Raw genomic sequence first — 12,564 nt, forward strand, 5'->3', positions numbered from 1 at the left:
TGTGGGGGAACCAGCTATCTCCTCCCCCTTTGCAGTGTGTGACATATTACGGTGCAGTCTATGTAAATGAACTGATGCAGCTTCCAAGCTATGTAACCATGCTATGCTCACTCCCGGGTGGAGTCACCCCTACATAAGTGAAGGGAGCCACCCTGGAGTGAGTATAACTTATTGTATATGTGGCTGAAATAGGGAGTAGTCAGGTCAGGAACATACAGCACGCTAATATGTGTTATGCTCACTCCAGGGTGGAGTCACCCCTACATGAGTGAAGGGAGCCACCCTGGAGTGAGTATAACTTATTGTATATGTGGCTGAAATAGGGAGTAGTCAGGTCAGGAACATACAGCACGCTAATATGTGTTATGCTCACTCCAGGGTGGAGTCACCCCTACCTGTGAGCCACCCTGGGGTGAGTATAACTTGTATGTGGCTGAATCGTTCACAGATATATCGCGTTGGAGCATCGTGCTGTGTGTACTGGTGATCTGCCAACCGCCCATACAGCCGTGGGAGCTATCAGTGATTGACAGCTCATGTTCCCGCTTATTTGGGATGTCAGTCCTTACGGATAACACAGCCTGTATGGAGAACACACATTGCCTGATCCGTCTGTAGATGTACCTACCAGCGTGTACCCAGCTTAAGCCTGAGGCTTCCACTAATCTGTGACTGACTATGGCTGGCAGTAGTCAGCGCCGATACAATATTTATCTATATACTGTATATATGGGTGTGTGTGTATATCTATTATATATATTAACAAATATTTATATATTCAAATATTATATATCCAATATATAGTTAGTATGGGTGTATCTTTTCTTTATGTGTTGATTAGTTTTAAGCCATATATGCACACATCGTATTACTAACAGTCCTTAGACTGAGACCCCGTACGTGGAGCAGGGATGGCTTGTGAGGCCTTCCGCTGCACCGCCATGAGTATCAGGTTTTGCATGTCGTTTGGTCTGCCAATGTCACTGGAGGGTGTGTGTGTGTGGGGGGGGGACCCCAAATGAACACTGGTATGCTGCTGTAGTTAGGAAAAAAAATTCCTGTCTACAGCAGCAGCATAGCAAATGCTGATGGGCCTATTTTGATGAGGGGCCTGGAGCTGCAGCTCCATCCGCCCCATTTTTAATCTGGCCCTGCCCTTACTGTATAACATGGTGTTACTGGTGTGAGAAATACTTTTGTGTTATTGTAAGTGTTCTCCCCCCAAATAAAAAAAAAAACGAACAAAAAAACACCACCTTGCATGGTACATATTCTGAAAACTTTTAGAAATACCTGAATACGCTAATACTGTACCTTCAGATAAAATAAATAATATGCAAATGACCACAGTATCAGTTGGAGCCTATGTATTACAATGCTGCAGGCTGGTGAGTAATGATTTGGGATGGAGCAGATGTCAGGGGAAGCTGTGATAGCAATGGGACAGAGATGAGATTTTACCATGAGACATACCAGCCAACTGCCACTATTGCCGTCACTAAGCCCCAATCTGTTGCCCCACAGGGGAGGTGCTTATGGGGTAGTGGGTGAGGCTTTATTATAAAGTTTGTAGAAATATTGTGTAATTTGCTCAATACATTCATGGGAATACTTATTCTCAATAGCTGGTTTTCTCTATGCCAGTAACAAATATGGCCACTTGAGTGCAGTGCTGAGAGCAGATTGGCCATTTTGAATCCTTGGGACAGGTATAAAACCAATGCACACTGGATCCTCAGTGGCATTTGATGAGTTGAAGCGGTTGATGCATATGTGCTAAACTCTTGCCTCTGGAAGAGCGAACTAGACTGTTTTGGCATCTAGTGTTATACTTCCAGCTTTGGTTCCTGATACACAGCGCACAATAAAATCTGTGTTTTCCCTGGATTTTTTTATTTTGTATTTTCCTTTATAGCATCTAACATCTGGAGATGAGCAGAAGAGAGCTGAGATGGCTCCTCCAGGACCAGAGAAGATGGAGGAGCCGTCATGAATATCCTGGTAAGTGATGTTAGGGGCAGTGATTCTATACTAAGGGGGCAATTTGTCAGAGCCTGGAGAGAGATGAAGTACCAAACTATCAGCTTCTAACTGCCATCCAAAATGACAGTAACTGGCTGGTGCTTTATCTCTCCCCACTGTACCTTTCTACAAGCTGTGATAAATCTCTCCCTCTGTCCTCTCACCCTGTGTGGCATGCGGGCGGCAGTTGGAGTTAGCTGCACATTAGTATATGTCCTACCTTATACTCTGGAGGAGATTCATGGCAGCTTGGAAAAAAATAAGATGGAGAGAGGTAAAGGAGACCATTTATCAGCAAGATTTTGCGATTTAAAACCCAATATTTATGATAAGTGTTGCTCCAGCCAATCAGCTCCTATCATGTGTCTGAAAAATGGCAGTTGGGGCTGATTGGCTGGATCACCATTTATCATACACATTGGGTTTTAAATAGCTAAAACTCATGATAGATGCACCCCCAAAGTGGTGTATGTACTAAAACTTGGAGAGAGATATAGTGGACAGAGAATGACTGGCAACTAACCAGCTCCCAACTGCCATTTTTCAAGTACATCATGTGACTTGGACGCTAGGAGCTGATTGGCTGGTGCTTAATCTCACTCTCCAAGCACTGAGAAATCTCATCTCATGCCACCTTACCCTGTGTGGTATGCGGGTGGCATTTGGAGATGTGACCCCCATACATCTGTTATAAACTGGAGTAATTGGGCATTTTGCAGGTGATTGTGTAAATGAAATCTACAATGTACGGGGGTCACAGATGGCAGATTCTGAGCACAAAGTGATTGGGATTAGTAATGTAGGTTTTCATACAATCTAATATATAAAAGCAAAAATGTGTCTGTCCTTCTGTCTTTCTATACAAATCCACAATTTACAAGGGAAAATCAAGAAATTTTACAAATGAGTGTATTAAAACATGGCTGAGGCACCTAAAAAATTCCAAAAAAAAATGAATTACTGTTAATGTTTAATAATTAAAAACCACAATTTTTGATGGACTCTCATATCTATGTTCAAGCATAACTCCGGAATGACTGCAGCAATTTACACCAAACTCGGTACACATATTACTTACAATCTGTGAACAAACACTGTGGGGTAAGACGCCCTAGGGGTGATGCAGCAGCACAGAGTATTTCAGCAGACAGCATAACTCCAGAATGGCTGGTGCAATGTAAACAAAACTTCATACACATATTACAATCTGTGAACAAACACTGTAGGGGTAACACACCCCTAGGGGTGAGACAGCAGCACAGAGTATTTTATCAGCTGTATAACTCTGGAATGGCTGGAGCAATTTACACCAGACTTGGTACACATATTACTTACAATCTGTGAACAAACACTGTGGGGTAACACAGCCCTAGCACCCCTAGGGGTGGGGCAGCAGCACAGAGTATATCAGGACATGCATGATATGTCAGTGATGACAGGGCTGCATGTGACAGGGACAGTGACGTGATGTGAGGAGGGGAATGGAGATAGCACAAACCCACCACACTGAGTTATATAGTGGCAGTAGCAAGGTCCACCAGCAGCACCTAGTATAACAGGAGATACATAATGTTCTGCTCTCCAATGTAAATGAGCTAGTTATACTGTGTGTTTAATAGATTTAAATAGATTGTTATTTATTTATTTACAGTTTATTCTATAGAGCAGCATATTCTGTCACTTTGTAAACAAACATTCTTAAAATCCTGGGCAATGCCGCCGGGAACACCAGCTTGTTGATAAATAAAATTATGAAATTTTCAAGAGTCTATGGGGAGTGCTAGTATTTATCAACTGCTTTTTTGGGGTACAAACATAGTATTGGGGATCCACAAGAGACGATGTCACCTTTTAAGAGTTAACAGACCTGTATTTGTTCAATATGATCTGCAAATTACGGGAATATATCTGTAATATATGGGCGCAGATTGGGGAAGCTCTAAAATGGGGGGGGGGGGGGGGGGGGAATAATCACAGAATTTGTGAAATTGAGTTTTTGTGGAGTCTGTGAATCATTTCTTTGTGATTAGTGATGTATGGGGGCCACAGCGGTGCATGGGGCCTGATTCGGGTTCAGTTGTTGTTTTCCAAAAAATCGGAAAAATGCAACTGCTGACTCCAGCATGCGGAGGAGCGACCAGCACAGGACAAGGCCGCCCGCTTGCTCGGTCCCTCCATGCGATAAGATTGCAAACTATAAAAAAAAACCTTGTAAAAATGCATTTGAATGAATTATTTAACTTTATCAAAATGTACAAATAAAATATTGTATACATATAATGATGAACTGGATTATTGGCTATTTGGACATGTGCTATTCTATCTTAGGAGCTGGGTTTTCATGTTTGGAAATTGCCAAGTTAGCAAATGGATAAATACATATAAAAAAAATAAATCAAAACACAAACACCTAAAGGGCCCCTAAAGGCCCCCTTACACTTGTTCAACTTATGTTCAACAAATTGAACCTGTTTGACTCGAGATTTATCCTATGTGCAGGAGGTTCATCTCTTCCAATCTCTTGGTTATACCCAATGGCAAGGGATTGTGGATTGTGTCCTACACATCAGGCACATAAGATTTTGTCAGATAGGCACATCAGATTTTGTCAGATAAATTGACACAAATTGGATCAAATTTCACAAATCTCACAAGTGTAAGGGGCCCTTTACACTGTGAGATTTTATCCAATTTGAGTCAATTTATCTGACAAGATCTGATGTGCCTGTCTGACAAAATCTTATGTGCCTGATGTGTAGGACACAATCCACAATCCTGTGCCATTGGGTATAACCAAGAGATTGGAAGAGATTGAACCTCCTAGACATACAGATGGGGCAGGTCCCATCCTGGCTGGCGGATCGTCAGAACGTCTGCGCTGGCGACCCGCCAGCAGCCACGCCAGCGAATACACTGAGACGCGCGTGCGTCTCACGCGCACGCGCGTCTCAGTCTCCGTCGCCAGCGCGATGGAAACCCTGTCCGTCTCCGCCTCAGGGAGACGGACAGGGTTAGGGGGGGTTAGGGGGGGATGCGGGCAGGCGGCGGGGACCCCGGGTTACCGCCGGCAAGCCGGCGGGGACCCGGGGGAACGGATGGAAGCGCCGTCGGAAAGGGGACGCGCGCGCCTCTCGTGCGCGCGCGTCCCCTTCTCACCATCGCCATGGCGCTGGCGGGGGATGGCGGCTGGCGACACCAGCGCCATCCCCTGCCAAGATGGGACCTGCCCCATCTGTAGGATAAATCTCTTCCAATCTCTTGGTTATACACATCAGGCACATCAGATTTTTGTCAGACAGGCACATCAGATTGTGTCAGATAAATTGACTCAAATTGGATCAAATCTCACAAAATCTCACAAGTGTAAGGGGCCCTTAAATGATATTGCTGTGATTATTTTGGCTACTATATAATGTATATTTTCAGATGACGCTTCGGATACTGTGTTTGAGGAGAGGCTGTGGTCCGAGCGCAGAAGGGGAAGAACTCGCTAGCAGCATCATGAGCATCCGTCAACAGGAGAAACATCTGCTCATCTGCAGCGACCACAAAGAGAGACAGAAGCCGTTCTCCTCCACCTGCTTCTGCTTCAGCGTGGGACAGACCAAGCCCAGATCATCTCCCTGGGCCAAGCCATTTTCATCAACCCTCTCCGCAACCAGCAGACAATGGGCCGAATCTCCAAGCCATCATTTCAGAGATCAACTTCATCATCACGTCGGTCATGGTGCTTGAGATCAGCGGGCGGAACCTCCCAGCCTTGATGATAGCGTTTGACGGACAAGGTGAGGATTTCCAGGTCATGGAGGCGGAGATCACCAGCAACAGTCTTCCGGCCAGGTTGGTGGAGATCAGCGGGCCGAACAACCCTCCCATGGTGGCAGACATCTGCGGATTCCCAGCTCACCATGCTACAGAGGATGAAGCCGCAGAATCCTGTGTCATCTGTCTGACGGAGTTCGTGCCGGGAGAGCTGGTGGCCGTCCTGCCCTGCAGCCACATTTTCCACGCAAGCTGCATCTACCAGTGGACGGACACAAACCCCAGCTGTCCTGTGTGCCGAGGACCGTGCATCCCATCGCCGGTCATGTTTCGGATCTCCTGAGTACGGCAGGAGGATAAAGATCTACATCACCGTACATTCAGGTAATTCCTCCTATATCTCTCCTCTCTGCTGTTATCCTGTTTCCTTCTCTCTTCCCTCTTTTTCTCACTCTTTCCATATTTCTCTGTTTCTTTTCCTTCTCACCTTTCCATACTATCCCACCTCTCTGTGCAATTCCATCAGCACTCAGCCATCTTCTATCTCCCCTGCTCTCCCTGCCCTCCTGCGGCGTGGAGCAGATGTATTTGTAGACACAGTCGGCATACTGGGCCTGAATCTTGCCCTGCGCTGTAGTAATGCACAGGGCTGGCGAGAGTGGGGGGGGGAGCGGGTACTAATTACCCGGGCCTGGGTTTGCTGGAGGGGCCCGCCACTGACCCTGGTCCGACCACCCTCCGCCCCTCCCCTTCCCACTCTGTCCCTCCTGGGCAGCAGCAGCAGCACACACCTACAGCATGTGCTGTGCTGACAGCAGGCTCCGCTTGAGCATCTCATCACTGACAGCATGAGAGCTCGTGACGAGCCTGCTGTCAGCACAGCACATGCTGTAGGTGTGGGCTGCTGAGGGGGGGGGGGACAAAAACACTGCGTCCTCGACTTTAGAGTGTTTTTTAACTCCCCTGAATCATTTTGAAGGCATGGCCTAATCACGGGAGGTGGCCATGCCTCCCACTATTAGGCCACGCACTAAAATGTTACCTGTGATGCATGTAGCAAAGTACAGAGGTTTGGCAAGTTGCACATGTGTTGGACACATATTGCGCATGTGCACTACAGGTCCATGACTTTGGTCAGACTACGGCATCCCATTGTCAGCGATTGACAGTCTGATGCTGCTTGGGGGTGGCAGGCGTGACACCTCCTGCTGCATTACCGTATGAGTATTAGAATCAGTATCAGCTTTATTGGTCAGGTATATATACGTATACTAGGAATTTGTTACAGTGTACAATGTAGCAGCCGAGAGGTAACAAGTAAACAGGTGATGGTGGAAGGGGGGGGGGGGGGGGGCACACATACAGACTTCAGATAGGATTACAGTAAGGGGACACAGTGAAGATTAAGATTGCATGCAGATGATATAAACAACTAGTTAATCTGTTCAAGTGTTCAGGAGTTAGGCAGGTGGACCGCTCGAGGGAAGAAGCTTCGGCGGCTTCTGTTGGACCTGGGGGGAACAGCTCTGTATCATCTGCCCAATGGCAGCAGGTTGAGCGTGCCGTGTCCATGATGTGGCTTATCTGCTGCATTCCTGATGATGGTATCAGCGTTGGATCCCCACTTGAGGTCCCGGGTGATTGTGGTCCCCAGGAACTTGAAGGAGTCCACTAGCAAGGCCCGTCTGTAAGCCGATTCATCCCTGTCCTTGATGAGGCCAATGACTGTTGCAAATTTATTGATATGAACTGATTGTGATTCAGAGGTACAGTTGTTGGTATACAGAGATCAGGAACAGGTGGCTTCCTGGACCTCTTGGCAGATTAGTTTTGGGAAGGGGATGCTGGGGATGATGGTAGTGAAGGCTGAGCTTAAGTCAAAAACACGACCTTTGCATAGGTGCTGGGTATGTCCACATGCTGTTGTATGTAGTGTAGGCCCAGGTTGCCTGCATCCTCAACACACCGATTCGCTTGATAGGTGAACTGAAGGTGTTCTAGCTGGGGGTCATGTGTCTTTGGGTGCGGATGTTCCTGGGTCATGGCTCGTGCATATGGACTGTACTCCGCTCACAAAGTATCAGTTTGGGTGTTTTTTAGGCATTGGGTTTTAAGTGTCGACCACTCATCTTGGGACTTCAGAGCGCACGCATTGCGGATTGGCGCGGCTACTTCAGCAGCAGCAGGTTTTTCGGTTCCAGAAATTAAAGCTAAATTTAGATGGGAGTTCTATTGAAGATGGGATGTTGCCCATAGCAACCAATCAGATTCTACTTTTTATTTAGTTTGCACCATCTAGAAGATAATAGATAGAATCTGATTGGTTGCTATGGGCAACATCCCATCTTCAATAGAACTCCCATCTTAGTAAATTTACTCCCTAAGGCCTTGGGCTGACGGAGATCGGCCAGTTACACACGTTATATTAGGCCATTGGGTACTTGTTTCCTAGCACGGCCACAACGATCATAATCGCGGTCATCGGGGGTAAAATCGGGGCCATCGCGGGCATCGCATGCGCAAAAAAATCGGGTGCGATGGGCCAGACGCGATGCCCGCGATTTCCCCATTGAGAACAATGTTAAATGCCTCAATTTACCCGCGATGACCCCGATTTCCTATAGGAAACAATGTGAAATGGATCTATTTACCCAAATTATCATAGGGAACAATGGTAAATGGCCCAAAAACACCCCTGAACATTAAAATGTCCCCCCAAAAGTACTATACGCCACCCCGCGATCAACGTGAACCCGAAGCGTGGCGAGCGCAGCGGTACGCGTCCTCCGACCTTTTCATACCCCCACTATCCACGTCGGCGTGGAGTTGAGAATAGAATAGTGTGGCGAGCGCAGCGAGCCCGAAGCGTGGCGAGCGGACGCGGACACCTGTGAAGCCCGCGAAGGGACGCGTTTACCTGTGAAGGTATCCGCGTCCCCTCGTGGGGCTCGCTGCGCTCGCCACGCTTCGGGCTCGGTGGCTCGCTGCGCTCGCCACACTATTCTATTCTCAACTCCACGCCGACGTGGATAGTGGGGGTATGAAAAGGTCGAAGGACGCGTACCGCCGCCCCTCGCGGGCTTGCTGCGCTCGCCACGCTTCGGGTTCACATTGATCGCGGGGTGGCATAAACTACTTTTGGGGGGACATTTCACTGCTCAGGGGTTTTTTTGGGGGGTTTCTGGCCCATTTACCATTCTTCCCTATGCTGATTTGGGTAAATTGACCCATTTAACATTGTTTCCTATGGGAAATCGGGGTCATCGCGGGTAAATTGAGGCATTTAACATTGTTCCCTATGGGGAAATCGCGGCCATCGCGGGTGGACCATTTAAGCATTTTTAGGCGCACACGACGCGACTGACCCGATTTTTCACTGTTTTCAATGCATTTCAATGGAAAAATCGGGGGCATCGCGTCGGTCGCGTCGCAGGCCACTAAAATTACCCCCGATGGCCGTGATTTGTGGCCGTGCTAGGAAACAAGTACCGGCCATTGCTGTAACTAGTAGTTACAGTTTTGTGTTCATCTTTCAGTCTGTTACTGGGGGTGTTATGTCCAGCGGCAGCTCCATGCTGGATGGGGGCTGCCACTGGCCGTGATGCCAGCCAACTCCACTGCCCCCGCTGAAGGTTGCTGTGGTCATGGGACTTGCGCATGTGTAGTATCGTCCTTGGTATTACACATGCACATACCCTGGATTTTATGGGCTGCAGCCAAAGCAGCCAATAGAGACATCCCGGAGGGAGAGAACCCCTCCCAATGGGACTGCCTTGGGTGACTGGCAGGTGGGACTTCCAATAGGAAGTCACTACCAGTCACAGTACAGCCAGTACAGTCTCACAGGCTGCATCTGGCTCCACGTCAGAGCACAGTGGTGCATTTTACCTGGGGGAGACTGCAGTCCTACAACCCATAGGTAAAATCCACCACTGGTCATGTCCAATGTTGCTTGTCTTGTGTTTGTCTTGTCTGTTCCCCTGTCCATCCTACTCGGAGATTAGCTACTCGCCATTGTTGGCAATGGGAGTCTTGAGGGATTTACACTTTCTGCCTGTACTGACGGACTAATTTGGCTATTTACAATTACACAATTTGGTCCTAGCTCTGTCCCTCAGCAGGTTTTTATTTTACCTCTTGCCGAGTTCACTTGTGTTTCCCTAAATACCCCCCCCCCCCCATATTCTCCTCTGTGTCTTCATGTTTGTTGAGGCCACTTTAGCTGAGTTGCCAATACAATAAGTAGCATTTTTTTCTTTTGCCAGATCCTCCTATATATCAATAATCATTTGTATATTAATAAACAGCTGACACCTCTCTGCCAAATCTACGTCTCAGTGTCTTTATATCATTACAGTATAAGGGACAGTGATCTACACCCATGACACCCCTCATCCCATAGAAGGTTTAGGGACCAGAAAACCTCCATTGGTCTTATGCACAACTTTACATTATAGGCAACCTGTGTTTCCACAGCAATTCTGGAACTACAAGTCCCAGCACGCTACAGAACATAAATAAATAAATCTGCTTCCTGATGCACAAAGTCACGGTTATTAGTGCTTGTTGCATGTTCCTGTGCGTCCTGTGGTGTAGGGTGCCAGACTGTCAGTGACTGACAGGGGCCTGATGCTTGCTGAGCAGAGTTCTTTTGCTGCCTAGCAAGTGGGCAGACGCCGACCGCTGGGGGAACGACCACCTGCCTACCTTTATCGACCCAAAGTCAGCGCCTGCATGCAAATGAATGTGTACTCTTACACCGACATTCGCATGTAGCGGCACAGGCTAAAAATTATTCAATGGTTGCCGACCATCAAATGATTTTCACCCTCTTGCAGATGAAAGTCAGTCTGAACTGAGATGGCCGAAAAGGGGGCGGGCGCTGATGTCATGTGAAGTCATGTGACATCAGCCACCCACCCCGAACAGGCATTGGCCCATCTGTGTTCCCAGCATTTTCATGGGGGCACCCATATAACGATGGGTGTTCCCCTGCCCGAGGCCATTCTCTGCCCCTTCCTCCCTTCAGTGTGTGAACGCCTGGTGTTCGCACATCGGGTCTGCTCTGCACATGCGTATTTTTGCCCATATGCATGTGCAGACCCGCAACATTGAGCCGGCCTGAATCACCCCCACAATGCAATTTTCACGGGGTGCATGCGGGGGGACGGGGGTGAGGGGTAGGGGAAAGGGGTCTCCATTTGTAAAGACATGTCATGTCAATGCTTTTTTTGGGGGGGGGGGGGAAGAGGCCGGGATGTAAAGTTGTCCATACACTTAGGCGGCATCTCTGACGGGAGGTACCCAGGCAGCAGAACTGCGTAGAATACCCATAATGCCGTCCTTATGCATATGATGTATCGTATGCAATCCCAGCCAAGCCTGCTGAGATGTGATAAATCTATCGCTCATCAGGTGCAATCTTCAGGCTCCGATGCAATGCCCACGGGACAGCACATCGCTGAGGATTTTCCCTGGTGTATGGGCACCTTTAGTCCGATGGGTGCCGCAAGTCAGCCAATGGTGTGTCAGTGATCCGATGCTGCGTCCTAGGGAACAGCTCAGATCACTACTGCAGCAGGAGCCGTCTACCTGTAACCGTTCAGTGTTTACAGATCGGATCACTTGTTTCTTAGCACCGCCGGTATCGTTATATTGGCATATCGTATAGTGTGTACAGGGCATTAGAAAAGGTGTTCTCAGTTGGGCCTCGTGTCTCCAGCATTTGCTCACCTTGTGCACTGGAGGCCAGGGAGAGACAGGTGGTCCTGTAGGATGGTCACTTCCTTCCAATCAGCAGGCAAGGAGAGCTACTGCCAATGCACTGGGCACATCTCAGGCTGAGCCCTGCAGGAGCAGAGACAGTGCAGGATTACAGCGTCATACAGGAGGACAGACAATGATGGTTGTATAAGGGCATCACTGTTATTAATGGTAACCTTTATTTATATGGTAACACAGGGTGTACACAAAGTTATACAGTAATACATAGGATAACATAAGCCATAATACAGCCAGGGCTGGTGCAAGGTTTCATGGCACCCTTGGAAAAATACATGCCAACCACAAGGGGCCCCTAGTACTGACCCCTTGTTCCCCCATTATAATCCGGCCCTGTATGTGAATATATATATATATATATATATATATATATATATATATATATATATATACATCACAACAACTGGTTTTTGGGAGTGGAGCGCTGACACCTGCTGATAATTGGCCCTTCTCAGGGCTTTCTGCTCTCCAGATAGCAGAGTTAAAAGTCTCTGATGAAATGCGTAGGGGCGTGGCTAATGTGACGTGACCCAAGCCCCTGGTATCCAGCACACGCTATCAGCCTAACCTGCAGCGACCAGAGACGCCAGTGTTCCCCGAACCTGCTAGCAGAAGGTCCCGTGAGTCTCAACCACACTGTAGCGGTGATAAAGATCTTGTGTCTGCTGTTTTTGACAGTGGAAATGTATTGAATCTAGTGGTAACCAGCCCACTCCAGACGAATAATTTGGTATGAGTTGTGTACATAGAGTGTCCATTTTTTTATGTGTATGTGTTAAAATAAAATACGATATTGCACTATTGGGCGCCCCCCTGTCCTTCTCTCTCTTTTTAAATATATATATAACACCCGTAACCCAGCCCTGCACCCTCCCTCACACACCCGTAACCCAGCCCTGCACCCTCCCTCACACACCCGTAACCCAGCCCTGCACCCTCCCTCACACACCCGTAACCCAGCCCTGCACCTTCCCTCACACACCCGTAATCCAGCCCTGC

The sequence above is a fragment of the Crinia signifera genome, chromosome 2 (assembly GCF_055691185.1).
Source record: "Crinia signifera chromosome 2, ASM5569118v1, whole genome shotgun sequence".
NCBI classification, from domain to species: domain Eukaryota; kingdom Metazoa; phylum Chordata; class Amphibia; order Anura; family Myobatrachidae; genus Crinia; species Crinia signifera.